Source organism: Ictalurus punctatus, chromosome 28 (assembly GCF_001660625.3).
Source record: "Ictalurus punctatus breed USDA103 chromosome 28, Coco_2.0, whole genome shotgun sequence".
Classification (NCBI taxonomy): domain Eukaryota; kingdom Metazoa; phylum Chordata; class Actinopteri; order Siluriformes; family Ictaluridae; genus Ictalurus; species Ictalurus punctatus.
This window is the reverse complement of record NC_030443.2, coordinates 15,305,367-15,320,585: the sequence shown is the minus strand read 5'-3', so window position 1 is coordinate 15,320,585 and position 15,219 is coordinate 15,305,367. Positions and strand designations below refer to the sequence as shown.

At 38.1% G+C, this 15,219-nt stretch overlaps 1 protein-coding gene across 1 annotated transcript in view; it reads left to right on the top strand.

Annotated features, from left to right (window-relative positions):
- The window catches only part of LOC108259741 (uncharacterized), a 109,734-nt gene that overhangs the window by 47,372 nt on the left and 47,143 nt on the right, over nt 1–15,219 (top strand). The window lies entirely within an intron of this gene.

The following is a 15,219-nucleotide window of genomic DNA, read 5'->3' as shown; positions in this document are numbered from 1 at the left end:
GTAATATATACCTCATATTTCTACCAAACTACCTGCATTAATGCTGTGCACGATCTGTCTATCTTAAACACATACTGTCTAATTAAGATCTTTAAAAAAAAAAAAAAAAAAAGTTATTTTTTAAAACTCAAATAATAAAACTGATGGATTAATATATACTCCCAGAAATAGTACTAAACTGTACCTTCCCTGGTCTTTTGTACCTATAGGATATAGAGTACCTTTAAAAATGATTTAGCCAACATGAATGGACAGCTTGTTTTTAAGCTACAGGTAAAAGTACACATGCACCCAGGTAAAAGAAAATACAAAAGATGTACTCTTGATCTCTTGATGGTACCAACCCAGAGACAATGAAAGGTACAGTTTAGTACCCCTTTTCCTGAGACTGTAGAGACATAACCAGGGCTTCAGAAATGTATACAGAAAAACTTATAAAACGTATACTAAAAATATTTATCAATATGAGCTGTGTAAGAAATGCAAAGTTGTATATTATTATTATTATTATTATTATTATTATTATTATTATTATTATTATTATTATTATAAAAGGATAAAAGGGTAGGCTTACTATTTGTGTCATCACAAGTCTTTTTCTCCCAACTATGTATGTTTATAGCCCTTGTTATTTTTAGGCATTATTTTGAAACTAATTCTTCATCTGCACCGTGTTGCACGCGCGCTGCGCTTCGTAGGGAGAGAGAGAGAGAGAGAGAGAGAGAGAGAGAGAGAGAGAGAGAGAGAGAGAGATCCTGTCAGCAGGGTGTTTGGACTCCTGTGAATTTTGACACGGTTAAGCTTGTTCTTACACCTCTGTAAAACAAACAGAGCACCTGAAAGCTCTCCCCGCTGCTATCCCCGTTTCTCCACAAGATCCCAGATCCGTATAGGCGCGAGTTATAAATCTGGCGCGTGCGGCATAAATCGTCTTCATATCTTCATAAAGCGCATCGTGCGTCTTCATGAAAAAAAGAAGAAGCGCCAAACAGTAGCCTACAATAATTTATTTCAGGTAGACATGTTAGGATAAAAAGTAACTTTATACTTGAGGATCTTTGGCAAGAAGCCCTAAGTGTTGGAGTTAATAAATCTATATTACATTAAGTATTATACATAATAAATTTATAATGATAAGGATATAATTATGATACAAAATGCGCAAAATGGAGGCGCAAATATTTGCATCCCTAACTTCTTATCTCGGTGCCCCACCAAAGGCCCGGTCTTTCTTATTCAAGCCGTGTGAGGCTGCAGAACAAAAGTGTGTGTTTTGAAATAAATACAAGCGAGTCAGGAAGGATTAAAGCACATCATAACAAAAATAGAGGTGGAAAATTCCCCTTAAAGTGAAGAGAGAGGGAACGAAGGGCACTTGCCTCAGGACGAGCTGTGGGCGAGGGACAAAAAAAGACAGAAGCAGAGGTTATCCAGAGTTTAACATGGGATTAAAACTCTACAATGGTTATCTATCCTGAATATAAAATACATGTAGACATAATAAGGCTTATTGTGCACTATTTTCTTGCTATATATATATATATATATATATATATATATATATATATATATATATATATATATATATATATGATGTCACTGATGCAGGCTGTGAATATTTTTTTCCCAGCTGTTTCTGTTTGTAAATGGAATATTTCATGACATTTGAACCAGGCCTGATGTCGTTCAAAACAGAAAAGCTGCAACTCAGAGAAAACGAGGCAAGTAAAAGTTTAACTTCTCCAAGCCGCACTGGTATGAAAAGTGACAGTGGAGCAGGATTTTTTTTTTTTTTGCAAGTATAAATAGATTCATGGTTATATTTAACAATGAAGGTTTAAAACATGTAGATTTGTAGTCATAAGTGTAGATCTTTACTATCTCATCCATGCAGTGGACTTTTTAAACATGATTCAAAAAACAGCCCGTTTCAAGAAATAATAGAATGCAGAATATAATCAGGTTAATACTAATAATAATACAAAAGGAAAATAATTAATAGCAATATTTTAAGCGTAAAAATTGTGTGAGAGTAGTGTGGTCAAATTGAAATTGAGAGGCTACTGGTTTACACATAGCATACACATTTACACATTAACTTAGGTAAGGCAAAAAAGGTCAAATGCCACTTAAAAAAAAAAAAAAAAAAAAACACCTGAATGTTGAAATGAGCTATATTTTATTCTCCTGATTAAATGAAACACCTGACCAGTATTATATATAAAACAGGACACAGGTCTACAGAAGTAAAGAAATTAAATATGCAGAACATGGCCTATTTCATTCATAATTTCATTCAGATAGGCCTACACTGAATTTATTTAATAATGTAATCGTTTTTGTATACTTTGAAAATGACATTATACAGCAAATGTAAATAATAATAATAATAATAATAATAATAATAATAATAATAATAATAATAATAATAATAATAAAGTGAGGCCAATTTAAAGTTATTTTTATTACAGTTAAACACAGCATGTATTTATTTTTTTTTAAAGTGAATTTGGAAAGTTTTTACAGCCTGTAGAATATAATAAAATGGCGCAGTTCAGTCAGCGAGCTAAATGAGGGTTAAAGCCAATTTCCTCTGCTCGTGTTGTCTATGTTGAGTGGATGGAGATAAAGTGAAACCTCGGAGTGTGTGACCTGCGGGAATGAGAAGCATCGGGCGTCTCCCAAAATGCAGCTCCTGCGGCCAGGCAGCCTTGTATGGAAATACGGGGGCAAAGGGTCATGTTTTTGCATCTTTGAGTCCCAAATCGAGTCCACAATACTGCTACTGTCAGGTGCATTTAGTGCGCAAAAATACGGAACATGAAAGATTTTAGCCTGTAGCCTACACCGCACCCCATATATATTTTAGAGAAGTTTTTTATTACTGCATTACTGCTTGAAATAACATTAAATAACCTACATCAGGAGCACATTTTATTCTTCAAATCAGGATAGATCCACCTTACTACCTTAATCAAATGATTTATCCATTATGCACTCTCAGAAAAAACAAAAAAAACCAAACTTGTACCTTGTACCTGTCATTATCACTGGGGTGGTAGCATACATAGTGTACCTTTAAAAAAGATTTCAGGTACATAAGGTACACTATAATATATGCACATTACCATCTAGGTAAAAGATAAGGGTAAAAAAAGGTGTATGCTTGAGGGTACCCCATACAGTGACAAGTAATAGTACAGTTTAGTATTTTTTTTTTTCTGAGTGCGCTGTGTGCACTGAGTGGCAGATATTAATATATGATTTCATGAGGTGTAACAAGGAAATGTTCAAGTAGGCCTGTATATAAAAACAACACATATACAAAAACACACCTTATCCACTAGCCTACACAGTTATGGGAGGTGTTTAGCATCTGCTAAATGAATAAATGAATAAATGTGTTATGGGAGGTTTCATAGTCATTTATGGAAGCATATTAGACCTAAACAGAATACCCAGTGCACTAAGGAAATTCCACAATGCATTATTTAGGCAGCCTACACTGTGTCTCGAAAGGTGTATTAAAAGAAAAGTGTATTAAGGGTGAACTGTATGGTCTGTTTTGAGCTTTGCATGCTGGACATTCATCTTCGCCTATCTTTGGCCAGTGCTGCAAAATGCATTGTAGGTAGCTTGTAACCCTTTAGGATGCATTCAGTCATTAGATATGCCTATTGCACTACTGGTATGACCAAATAGTCAACACCTTTGGGAGTTTCACAGTTTTGTTGCAATGACAAAAAACAGAGTAGGCCTACAGATTTAAGGCATTAATGTAATTCCACTATGTATTACTTAGGCAGAAAAGGTGTCTTAGAACCTTTCAGACAAATTGCAGAGTGCCTTATGGGTATTCTGTACCATCTGCATTGTGGGATTTCACAAGCATGCTAGACTTTCCTCTTTATGCTTTTGGTCATTGCTATAAAATTGCAATGTTGTGGACATGCAGAAGTGCAGTATGCAAATCTTGATGGTACAGAATAACACATAATGCATTTTGCCGTTTGTAGGAAATAGGGCACATGGCTGGTGTACCAGGATGCTGGTATTTTCCACTTAGTTGTGAAGCCAACCTATATGTTTTATTATAGCTAACACATGGCATCCTTTCCAAAAATATATATTGTTTTCACAATCAAAAAATGCTTTTATGGACTTTAATAAGCAAAAAAAAAAAAAAAAAAAAGAATAGTTAAATAATAATAAATATTACCTCTTGCCTGGTGATGTTTAACAGGGAAACGTGGCTGACTTCTCGCTCTTTGCCTTTTCCTGCTTGTGACGCAGCGCCTCTGCTTGCCTTCATGTGTCACTCGGCGAGATGAATGAGGCGCGCATTTAACCCCACTTAATGGCAAGTTTTATAAATCTACCCGCACGCTTGTCTCGTCGTGGTCAACGAGTTGAGATGAGCCAGATAATTAGATCATAATAGCAGGCGAACCGCCTCGGTATTGATGAGTCCATTAGCGTTTCGCAAACATTCGTTGGTTCTTCAAACAAGGCCATATCCACTATCAACTTTAGATGACTATCACTTACTTGGATGTCAATTTTGTTTTTTTGTTTGTTTGTTTTTTTTAAAAGAAGTTTGCTCTAGGGTAGTCCAGACAAACTTTTTCAATTAGAATAGCCCATTATATTTGTATTCATGTGGCTATATATCTTTTTCTATCTGTGTAATTACCTGTAAAATAGTTTCATGTGTAACATGAAATATGCAGAGATAGGCAGAAATATGTGATTTTCGTCTAGAAGGACCTCTTTGTTTTCTTTCCCTCCTCACACACTCTGCAGAATTGAGTATTTCACCTTTTTGGCTTTTCTAGTTACTCTTTTTTTCCCCCTCCTTCCTTCATCAACCCCTTCTTTTACCATCTGCTCCTGACTCGCCTCTATTCTGTGCCCATCTTTCTCTCCTCATCTTCCTGTGTTTTGTGCTACTTATTCCCCCCCCCCCCCCCCCCCCCCCCTTTATCTTTGTCTGGGTCTAGTCCAGCCTTCCTCATTGTTCCCCTACTGCCTCCCATTTCCGCTCTGGGCTTTGCCCTCTGACCCCAAACCCTGTTCCAGTTTAACCCCCTGCTCCCCCAAATCTGCTTGCTCCACCATAGGTCGCTCTCCCCCAAGGTTTGGGGGTCTTAGAGCTGTTTTCTGAGAGGTGCCCCCTCCATAGGCTACTGTGTGATGGCCATTGTGCAAGCCACAATGGTGCACAGGCATTAACAGCCATTAGCAAAAGAGCGGCTCGGCCCTCATTGAGCTCTACATGCTCAATTTGGGATTCTCCTGACCTAACATTCTTATGTGAAGTTCGGTTCTGCCTGCATTTTAGTGTTAGAGGCTATAGGATGAACTCCAGGGTCCAGGCTCATAATGAGTCTAGATAATTTAGTGAAAATGGGAAGCATAAAACTGTACTAATATGTCAATATGTCTAAAAATAAAAAATAAAAAAAGAGTTTTCAGACATATTCTCACAAATCCTCCAAATTCTCTGCCATTTTATGTTTCTGAAAGAGACAGAGAGTTAATTTTGTTTGTTTGTTTGTTCTGGGTGGCAGGGTGTAAAAATTAAAGAGGCTTTCAGTTGATTGACAGCCCCTCTACTGGGGTGTGTCAACCCATGGGGAGTTACCATGGTAACTGACATTAAACTGAATGGGATACAGTAAACAGTGGTGAAGTTTTATTTGTGTTTGTTTAGTTATCTTTGGTTTGGTGAGGAGGTTTTATTACATTTTTTCAACCTTAAAAGCACTATTCATACAAATGTTAACTTACAATGTTAAACTGTTCATGAGCAATGAATTTTTTTTTATTAATTAAAACTGGTTGTTTGTTTTTTTATGCCATATAAAATTCCAGCATATTTCCTGTTATGCCTAATTATTATATGTGTAACTACTATATATTATTTAGCATCTGCAGTGAAACTAAAAGAAAAAGGTCTGTAGTTATAAGAGCGAGGAATGTAAGTCTGGATTAGTTTCAATGTTATGTATAAATTTATTGCACATGATATATTTTAGATATACAGTACTTGTCAACAGTATAGGCTACAAAATGCTTGTTTTATGTAAGCTTGGTTCTATTAACTTTGCATAACTGCCAAGGGCAGTGAAACTCAACTGGATAACATATGCCAACAATATCACAAGGAGCAGGACTCACCTTAGAACTGCCTTGAAAGGTGCTCAGAAATCATTGCTGCAATCACATCACTGTGAGGGGCAATATTTACCTTGTAGAATCTAGAAAAACTATAAGGAGTTGCTCCAGTAGCAGCAGCACAGACCTTCAGGAATGGCCAGCTATTCCTGAGACAAGAAAAGCATGTAACTCCCTAACTCTTTTAACCAAAGTGATCATGATCAAAAAGGCAATATTCCCATTTCAGTTAATCATCCAGCATAGCAGGGACCTTAAGAGACAAGAGGGTGAGTATGAGGTTCCACACTCAGTGCCCACAGGATTTTGTCGAATCAAGGCCCATCAACCCTTTCAAGGCCATGATAAGCCTCTGAGACCCAAGAGAGAAATGCCATCCATGGTGTTGTGGTGTGTCATGATAGCTGCCACATACACCTTTACGGTATTTGGAGACTTGATACTGCCCTGCAGTCCCTGAAGAATAGCTAGTGTCTTGGGAATTGAGCAATACATTGGGTCCAGCCGATGAAGTGAACACCATTTGCAGATCAACTTCCACTTAAGGGAATACATGCCCCATTTGTCACTCGCTATTGCATTCAGGAGTGCTTCTAGGTCACAGTCTTCAGTTGCCAATTCAGTCTAAAGGGCCAGATCCACAGAGACAGATGACTTGGCTGATGGTAGAAATCTTCCCATCCATTTGGGACAGCAGATCTGTCACAAATGGATGGAGGAAGCTGCCAGGGTGTTCTGACTACTAGCAAAAGTAGTAATGGACACCAGTGCCAGTCAACTCAGAGACACGAGCAGGACTATGTGAATTAGTTGCTCAATTCTGTGCAATGTGGGAAGAATCAGAATTATAGGAAGAATAGTGTATAATAAATGGTGAGGATGGCGTATCCTTTCTGATGTCTGATGTCTGATCTGCAAAGGAGAACCATAATCAGCAGTGTGTTGACTTGGAATTAAGAGGGGCATGGTGGCTTAGTGGTTAGCACGTTTGCCATACACTTCTGGGGTTGGGGGTTCGAATCCTGCCTCTGCCCTGTGTGGGTGCGGCTTGCATGTTCTCCCTGTGCTTCTTCCCCCTGTGTTGTAGGATTGGCATTACATGTGTTGTAGGATTGGCATTTCCAAGTTGTCCATAGTGTGCGTGATTGTGATGGGATGGGTGTTCCCCTGGAGTCATTCCCCGAGTTTGCTGGGAATGACTACAGGCTCAACAATGACCCTGTTTAGGAATGATGTCAAGTGTGCTTATCAAATTCCAGTCTGCTTGATGTATACAAATCAACAATAGGGCCACTCTTCAGAACTGCCACCATGAAAACCCTGAATAGGAGGGCACAGGTTTTGGAATCATCTTCTGGAGCTGTAAAATGGTTCTGTGGGAGTGGCATAAGAAACCCAAAAGTGGTAGATCATCCATTTTCTGTACTGCTTATCCTACATCTAGTAAGCAGAGAGCTCCCCATGTGCCCTAGGCCAAAGAACCTATGTGCTAAGCTAGCTAGTTAGCTGTCTTAAGCTAATGTTAATGATGAACATGGTTGTTGGTATCTTGGTATTTTTAGACAAGTTTTGCTATTGTACAATAAATCAGTGAGACAAACCAAGACAAAGATACTGATATCCAATCTGATTTGTGACAAACACAAGCTAGTTTACTTTTAGTTAACTAGCTGGCTAACATTTTGGGATGGCCGGAGGTCATATGGGTGTTTTCAAATCAGACAATTCTGCATATTCCTAGAGCCTGGCATTTTAATGACTGTAAAGTTGTATAGATGTTCTTAGACATTAAAACATATTAAACAATCTAGCTACATTCATTATTTTACGATTAAAATGACATATTCAGTAGTACCTTGGCTTTTTGTCAGTAAACACATTTTTATATTCACTACATCCTCACCGTGCACGCTGCTGTCCTGGGACAGTTGTTCTTCTTTTTGACACGTGTTACTTGTCACCACTCTTGTCAGCTGTGTAGTGCCATCTTGCCCCAAACATGAGTTTAATTATTACATTGTCGGTTCCTGCTATTCAGACAACAGGGTTGTGACACAGCTGTAGATTCAATTATACAGTTAACATGTACACTGTCAAATGTTTGTCAGCCCTTGTCTGAAGCTTGCGATCTTACTCTGAAGAGCAATACATAGACCTATGACTGGGTTTTCCCAATCCTGCACTAGACTTTCATGGTGTAATGTCATGAAAGCTTGTAAATGAATAGATAAAGTCAGATTCAGTCAGATGTGTTGGCCATTGGGTAAACATTATATTGGTGTGTAAGGGTACTTGATGACCAACATTAGGAATCATTGTCACATTGAATTGATTTCTGTCATGGAGGTGCCATAATTAGACTTTAAATTAGTAATCATCAGGTAATGGGTTGTTTCCTATTGATCCTACTGGCGTGTTCCTGATCATTACTTTCCAATATTCATCTATACTTTTTCTGTACCACTTATCCAAACCAGGGTCACGCGGGAGCCTGGAGCCTCTCCCAGGAGACTCGGGGCACAAGGCAGGGGATGCCCTGGATGGGGTGCCTACCCATCACAGGGCTACTTTCCAATATATTTCATTTAATGCAACTTTGGGAAATGTAATATATTGATAATAGACATCTTTGGTGAAAGGGCACAGAAAAGCCAAGTGCCACTTTTACATGGAGATGAATGATTGTTGAAAATGATTGTTGTCATTTTATTTAGACTGGGGGATGTTGTTTCACATCATGTTTTCTCACACTCATTCCTAGCCCATTTTTATGCCAATACCTTTAGGTCAAACATATCACAGAAACTTCCAGGACCTCAGAAAAAGCTTTCTGGCAACTACAATCATCTTAGTAGTCATCTTGAGATGATGAATCATCTTGACTTAGTAGTGGTACTCTAAAGTATTGTAGTAATATTCTCATTTCACTACATTGTTCGGTCATTCCCACTGGCTAATGGATCCAACGTGATGAAGATTAGCTGGGCCAAATAAACAGATCAAAATTATATTTGAGTTGCAGTCTGTGAAACGTTTTATATTTTCTACTACACAGTTCTGAAAACTACTGAAATATGTTGCTCCTTTACATTTATCTCAACCAGTAGTAAAGGTCTGCAAGATTCTCCGTCTACCTCTACATTCGTGACATAATCTACTTATGGAAAAAATATTACTAACAAATTGTAAGGAATTACAAGTTCAAATCAGTTGCAAGTCCAAATCAGTCTCCTGGGGTAAAAGTCACTCACAGCATTTAACAAACTGGAGCCTCATCATCATTGCTTCACTTGACTGATCACTGAGCGATATGAGATGGGGTTTCCCAGACCCCAACACATTTGATTTCAGTATGCATATGCAGCCTTAGTTTTGCTTTCAGCAGTACATGTTAGCCAGAAGTGTTTATTCTGGAGTTCTGGCCACAGAAACCTAAAGCATTTTTATCAAATTTCTCTGTGAAAATTGATTGACTTTTTAGTGATTATTGTTTGCTTGAACAAACTCCTCCTCCTCCCTCTCCATTTAATTTCAGCAGCCACTGAATATTTTGATCATGGGCTGGTGAAATATAGAAGTATATTCCATCAGCAAGTATTTTTGTACGTATGATCAATGCAAAAAAATAAAAATAAATAAAATCTGATTTCTTCAAACTTTAATAATCTGATAATAAGGAACTCAAATGTCTCAATAATCAAAAATTTCTTTTAGTCGGGCTGAAGTTCATCCAATTTTTTCCCCATTTATTTGTGTGCTTCAAAGATGGAGACAGGCTATTTCACTCTCTGGTTGTTTTTGCATTTATGTCTGTGGTGGACAAACACCATGATATGTTTTGACACCTTGTCAATCATACCAGCTCAGTATATAATTTAGTTCATGATGACGTCATGGATGATGTATTACTTCAATCGATTTACATTCTGGTAAAAGAATATAACATTTTTCTAGACTCAGACATGATCAAAGTAATACAGTTTAATCATATCTTGTTGTTTTTTTCCTTTGTAATTCTTCTTAATAAAAATCTATACGTTTGAGGTGCCATATTTATCAAATGTTTAATTTTTTTAGTGCCATAAAATGCAGTAAAACCACAGGAAAGTATGAAAAGCTTTAAAAGCGTCTGTTCTGTTGTTGAATTATGTTTTCCAGTCAACTATGTTTATCGCATTTATCGCATGCAGTAAAACAAGAATGTGCTTGATATGCTAATTAGCCATGCATGTGTTTGAAGTCATTAGGTTATAACAAGTGAGTGAGCCTTCACTGCCTGCTGCAAATTTATGGCCAGGGAACCCTGCGGAGATGACGTTTAACGATCCACCGACATTTTTACAAATGGCCCTGTATAATTACGATGTAATTGGCCCTTTACAGTTGTGTAATTCACTACCAAGCACACTGTCGATATGTTGTTTGTTGAGGGCGAGAAGGAAGCTTGGACTCACTGACCCACATCGAGCAGCAGTGATCATGTCAGCAACTCATGTCCGGGGTCCAAACCAGATTGTTGTATCAAGGTTTGATGTTAAGTGTCCGAATTGATCCAGGGCTGTTTTGGATTTGTGGTACTGTTTGGGAGAAAATAAGTTGTAATGGTAAAGAAATGACAGATATGAAGACAGAGGACTGATGAGAGAAGGGAAAACCAGAAAGAGCAAGAGAGAGAGAGAGAGAGAGAGAGAGAGTTAGAACGTTCCTTGCTGTCTAGCGTGTCAGTTGTGTGTCACAAGCAGATTTGCTGGAGCAGAAGCAGATCTTTTCCTTCAGTGACTCTATTAATTTACCTCATTTATCTTAGCCCCCCTCCTCCATAAGTACTCTAGACCACAGTGAATGTATGAATGTGAGTGTGCATGTGTGAGCTTTTGCCTCTTCACACGCACCAGTGTGTATGTGTGTGTGTGTGTGTGTGTGTGTGTGTGAGAGAGAGAGAGAGAGAGAGAGAGAGAGAGAGCAAGAGAGAGAGAGAATGTGTGTATCATAGGGGATAAAAACACAGCAGCTCCCCTTTCCATTCCCAGAGGACAAATCCGTAGCGGAAAAACTCATTTTCCTGCAAATAGTTTGTCAGTCGAGCTAGAAGGAGTGATAAATTATCACAGACGCTAGGTGAGGGAGGGTGAGAGGGAGAGCTTTCAGGCCCTGCCTCTTTTCCTTCTCATTTTCTCTCTCTTTTCCTCTTCTGGCTCTCGTTTTCACACATTCACTCTGTTTTCCATTTCATCTCCTATCCTTCCCTTTCTCTCTCATTTCAAAGCATCATTCAGTCAACTACTATGGCTTTCTCGTGCTCGTGGTCTTCTGTGATGTTGTCCACACAAGTCAAGTACGTCTCTAATGTCCCCTCTCAAGCGATAAACCAACGGGCAGCAAAATGGATTTGTTTTCGACTAGTAACACATCAAAGAAATAATAATTCTGCAGAGGGAAAGTGGCAGGATGATAAATGGGCTTGATGGCTAGGATAACAGTGGAACAATGGAGAGAGAGTGAGACAAACAGAGAGAGAGTGAGACAAACAGACACATAGGCAAAGACAGATACGGAAAAAGACAGAGAGTGAAAAATACCTGGACAGGCATAAAATCAAACATACAATAAACTATAGCTGTGATGAGGTTGCTATGAAAAGGTCCCCCAGAAAATGTAAGTAAATGAAAAAAAATTGTAATAAAAATACCACAATGCTATTGAATCTGATTGGTCAGAAGCTGTTGATTAATATATATATATATATATATATATATATATATATATATATATATATATATATATATATATATATATATATATATATATATATATTTATCATAGGAGCTCTAGCAGTAGTTCTGGCTGTAATTCAAATCACAGTTTATATTATGCGTTCATTCGAATCCAATATCATTAAGGGTTATCATCTAGGGTTATTCCCACCCTGGAGAAATCAGCAACTAACTACTGGTATCACTGGGTACCCTTTTCTTTCTAAAATCCTCAAACGCACTGTCTGAAATCAACTGTCTCTCTATCTCTCACAGAACAACCTCGGAGATCCTAACCAGTCTGGCTTCAAATTGGCACCTTCCACAGAGACTGCCCTTTTGGCCAACACTACGAAGCTACATGCTGCTAGATCAGCCAAATTGTCATCAGTCCTCATCCTCCTCGACCTTTCAGCAGCATTTGACACCGTTAACGACAAGTCTCTCTTGTTCATCCTTATGAGTCTTGGAATTCATGGCATAGCATGGAAACGGTTTGCTTCCTACCTGGAAGGACATATCAGGTGACATGGACGGGATCCACATCTGCTCCGGCAGATTCTCCATTGGTGTCCCACAAGACTCAGTACTCGGTCCTCTTCTGTTCTCCCTCTATACTCGATCTCTTAGTGAGGTCATATCCTCACATGGGTTTTCATACCACTGCTATGCGGATGACACTCAACTCATCCTCTCCTTCCCTCCATCAGACACACCTGTTTCCACTCAGATTTCAGCATATCTGGTAGACATCTCAACATAGATGGCAACATATCAGCTGAAACATAATCTCAGCTAAACTGAAGATTATGCTATTCATCAGCAGTTGATTCATCTCCACATCATGATCTTGCGTGTCCCTGGACAACTCTCTTATCTCACCTTCGGTCACTGCATGCAACCTTGTGGACAATCAACTGTCCTTTTCCTCTCACATTACTAATCTAACACGCTCGTGTTGAGTTCTCCTTTACTACATCAGAAAGATTCGTCCATTTCTATCCACACAGGCCACTCAGGTGCTTGTTCACTCCCTTCCCATTTCGAAACTGGCCTACTGCAACTCGCTCCTGGTCGGTCTGCCTCTGAGCGGCATTCGACCTCAGTTACCTGTTTAGTTACTGATTAGTCTGTCGATTTATACTCTTGGGTTTTACGAAGTATTGCCATGTGTTATCGTCATTATAGTGTCTTTCAGTATTTGTTAATGCCATTTGTATTTATAGCTAAACTTCCCAGGTTCGGGATTTGCTGTTATTGGAAAATAATCATCTTCAAGGTGATAGAGTAACTCTTGTCATTGGCCTGTCATTGATTATTTGTCTAGAACAGCAAGTATTTTATTCCTTGCTTAATGCATATCTCATACTATGTCTATATCCTATAAAAGGTGCCAGGACATATTATCATTGTCATTAACTGGGGTTAAAGTTGTGAAGCTTCATGTTGTGATGTTAACTGAGTTCATATGTGACTTCACCCTGAATCAGGTTGATATCAAAGTATTGGAAAATCCACCCATCTATTTTCCATACAGCTTATTCTACACAGGGTCGCGGAGAGCCTGTAGCCTATCCCAGGGAACTCAGGGCAGAAGGTGGGGGATACACTCAAGGTGTAAGGCAACTGTGCTAACCATTAAGCCAGTATTCCCCCCATATTGGAAAATCATTGTGTTCAATACAGAAAAAAAAGATAAAATTAGATCAGGTGATAGAATCAGCTATTTAACCATTTTAAAGTCATGTTTTTGAATGCAGGACAACGTCAACACTAAAATGTTCATGTTTCACAAGAAAATATAAAGAATTCACACAATCCAGCTTATAGAAAGTTACAGAAAGCTCAATCTTTTCTTATGATTACATACATTTAAAACCCAACACAATTGCTCTCACTCTTCAAAATTCACAACATGGCTGGCTGGAGTGCAAGAAAATCGAGCAGCAATTGAACGGAAACTCATAACAATTACAAAGCCGAATCAGACGACTGGTCAAAACTGTTGGCTCCACTATTTTATTTTATTTTTTTTAAATGATGGCATTCACTGCTTCATTTCCCTTCATAAATACAGTTTAGTTAGCTGAAGTGATTTATGAAATCTTATCAGGGGCCATTTGAGCTGTAATCAAGCAAAGGCCCTGAGCTGTGACAAGCCTTGTAGATTGCATTACTTTTAAAGCACAACTAATACAGTCTGCATTATTCGACTTATTTTGCTTTATGCATATGGACAAAAGCATTTTTAAAAAGTTACAATCTGTCTAGAGCCATTATACGGAGAACAGTAACATGTGTTCTGAAGTAGATGTAAGTAGATAGCGAAATGAAATGTGTGTATGGGTCAAAGCTGAGTAGTACTTGTTAAGGAGGAAATAAAGTGCATTCAGAATAACAATTTTGCAACTACATACATAAAAAAATAACATAGGCTTTTTTTTTAGTGTTTGAAATGTACTCTGTCTCTCTATAGACATACACACTTATACGGAAGCTACACTTAACTTTGGTTGCACATTTTTAACCACATCACACCCTTAAATTTCATCTCTATATCACCATACAGCATCTACAACATGCTTACTTAACCCTCTCACTGGATAAATGTCAAAGGCATGAAAATCACATTATCTTTCCCAGCCACAGGTATGACAGATGCTTGTATATAGGTACATATTAACTGTACACGAGCAACAATAATTCATTTCCAAGTCTTTTAAACCTGTCATCTGTATAATCGCTCTACTATTAAACCTTGTGTATACTGTATATGGAAGGATCAAGGACGTTTGGATTAATGCAACATGCATTTGCTACTCTCTGTAACTTATTCAGCTTGTTTTTGTAGCTGGTTCTCAAAATTGTGCTGGGGGTGGGCATGAAAGTGAATATTTGTTCATTTTTGTGTCCTTGTGGTTGCTCAGTGAGGATTGCTAGGTTTTATAAACCTTACACACAGAGCAGTTTGGATTGGCTGTGCACATTATAATGAAAGCACATGAGCTGGCTGTAATTGCAATCATCATCATCATCATCATCATCATCATCATCATCGCAACCAAAACCATAATCATAAACATAATCATAATCATTATCATCCTAATGGCAATTGTAATCTCTGGCTGAAATGCTATATTCATACACCTGCTTTATTTAAATACTAACCCAACACTTTTATTGGCGCATATTCATTTGAGGCACCATATGTACACTTCACTGTTAATCTTATGCCCAGATCCCGTTTTTTTTTGTTGTTGTTGTTGTGTTGTTGTCGCTTTTCCTACTC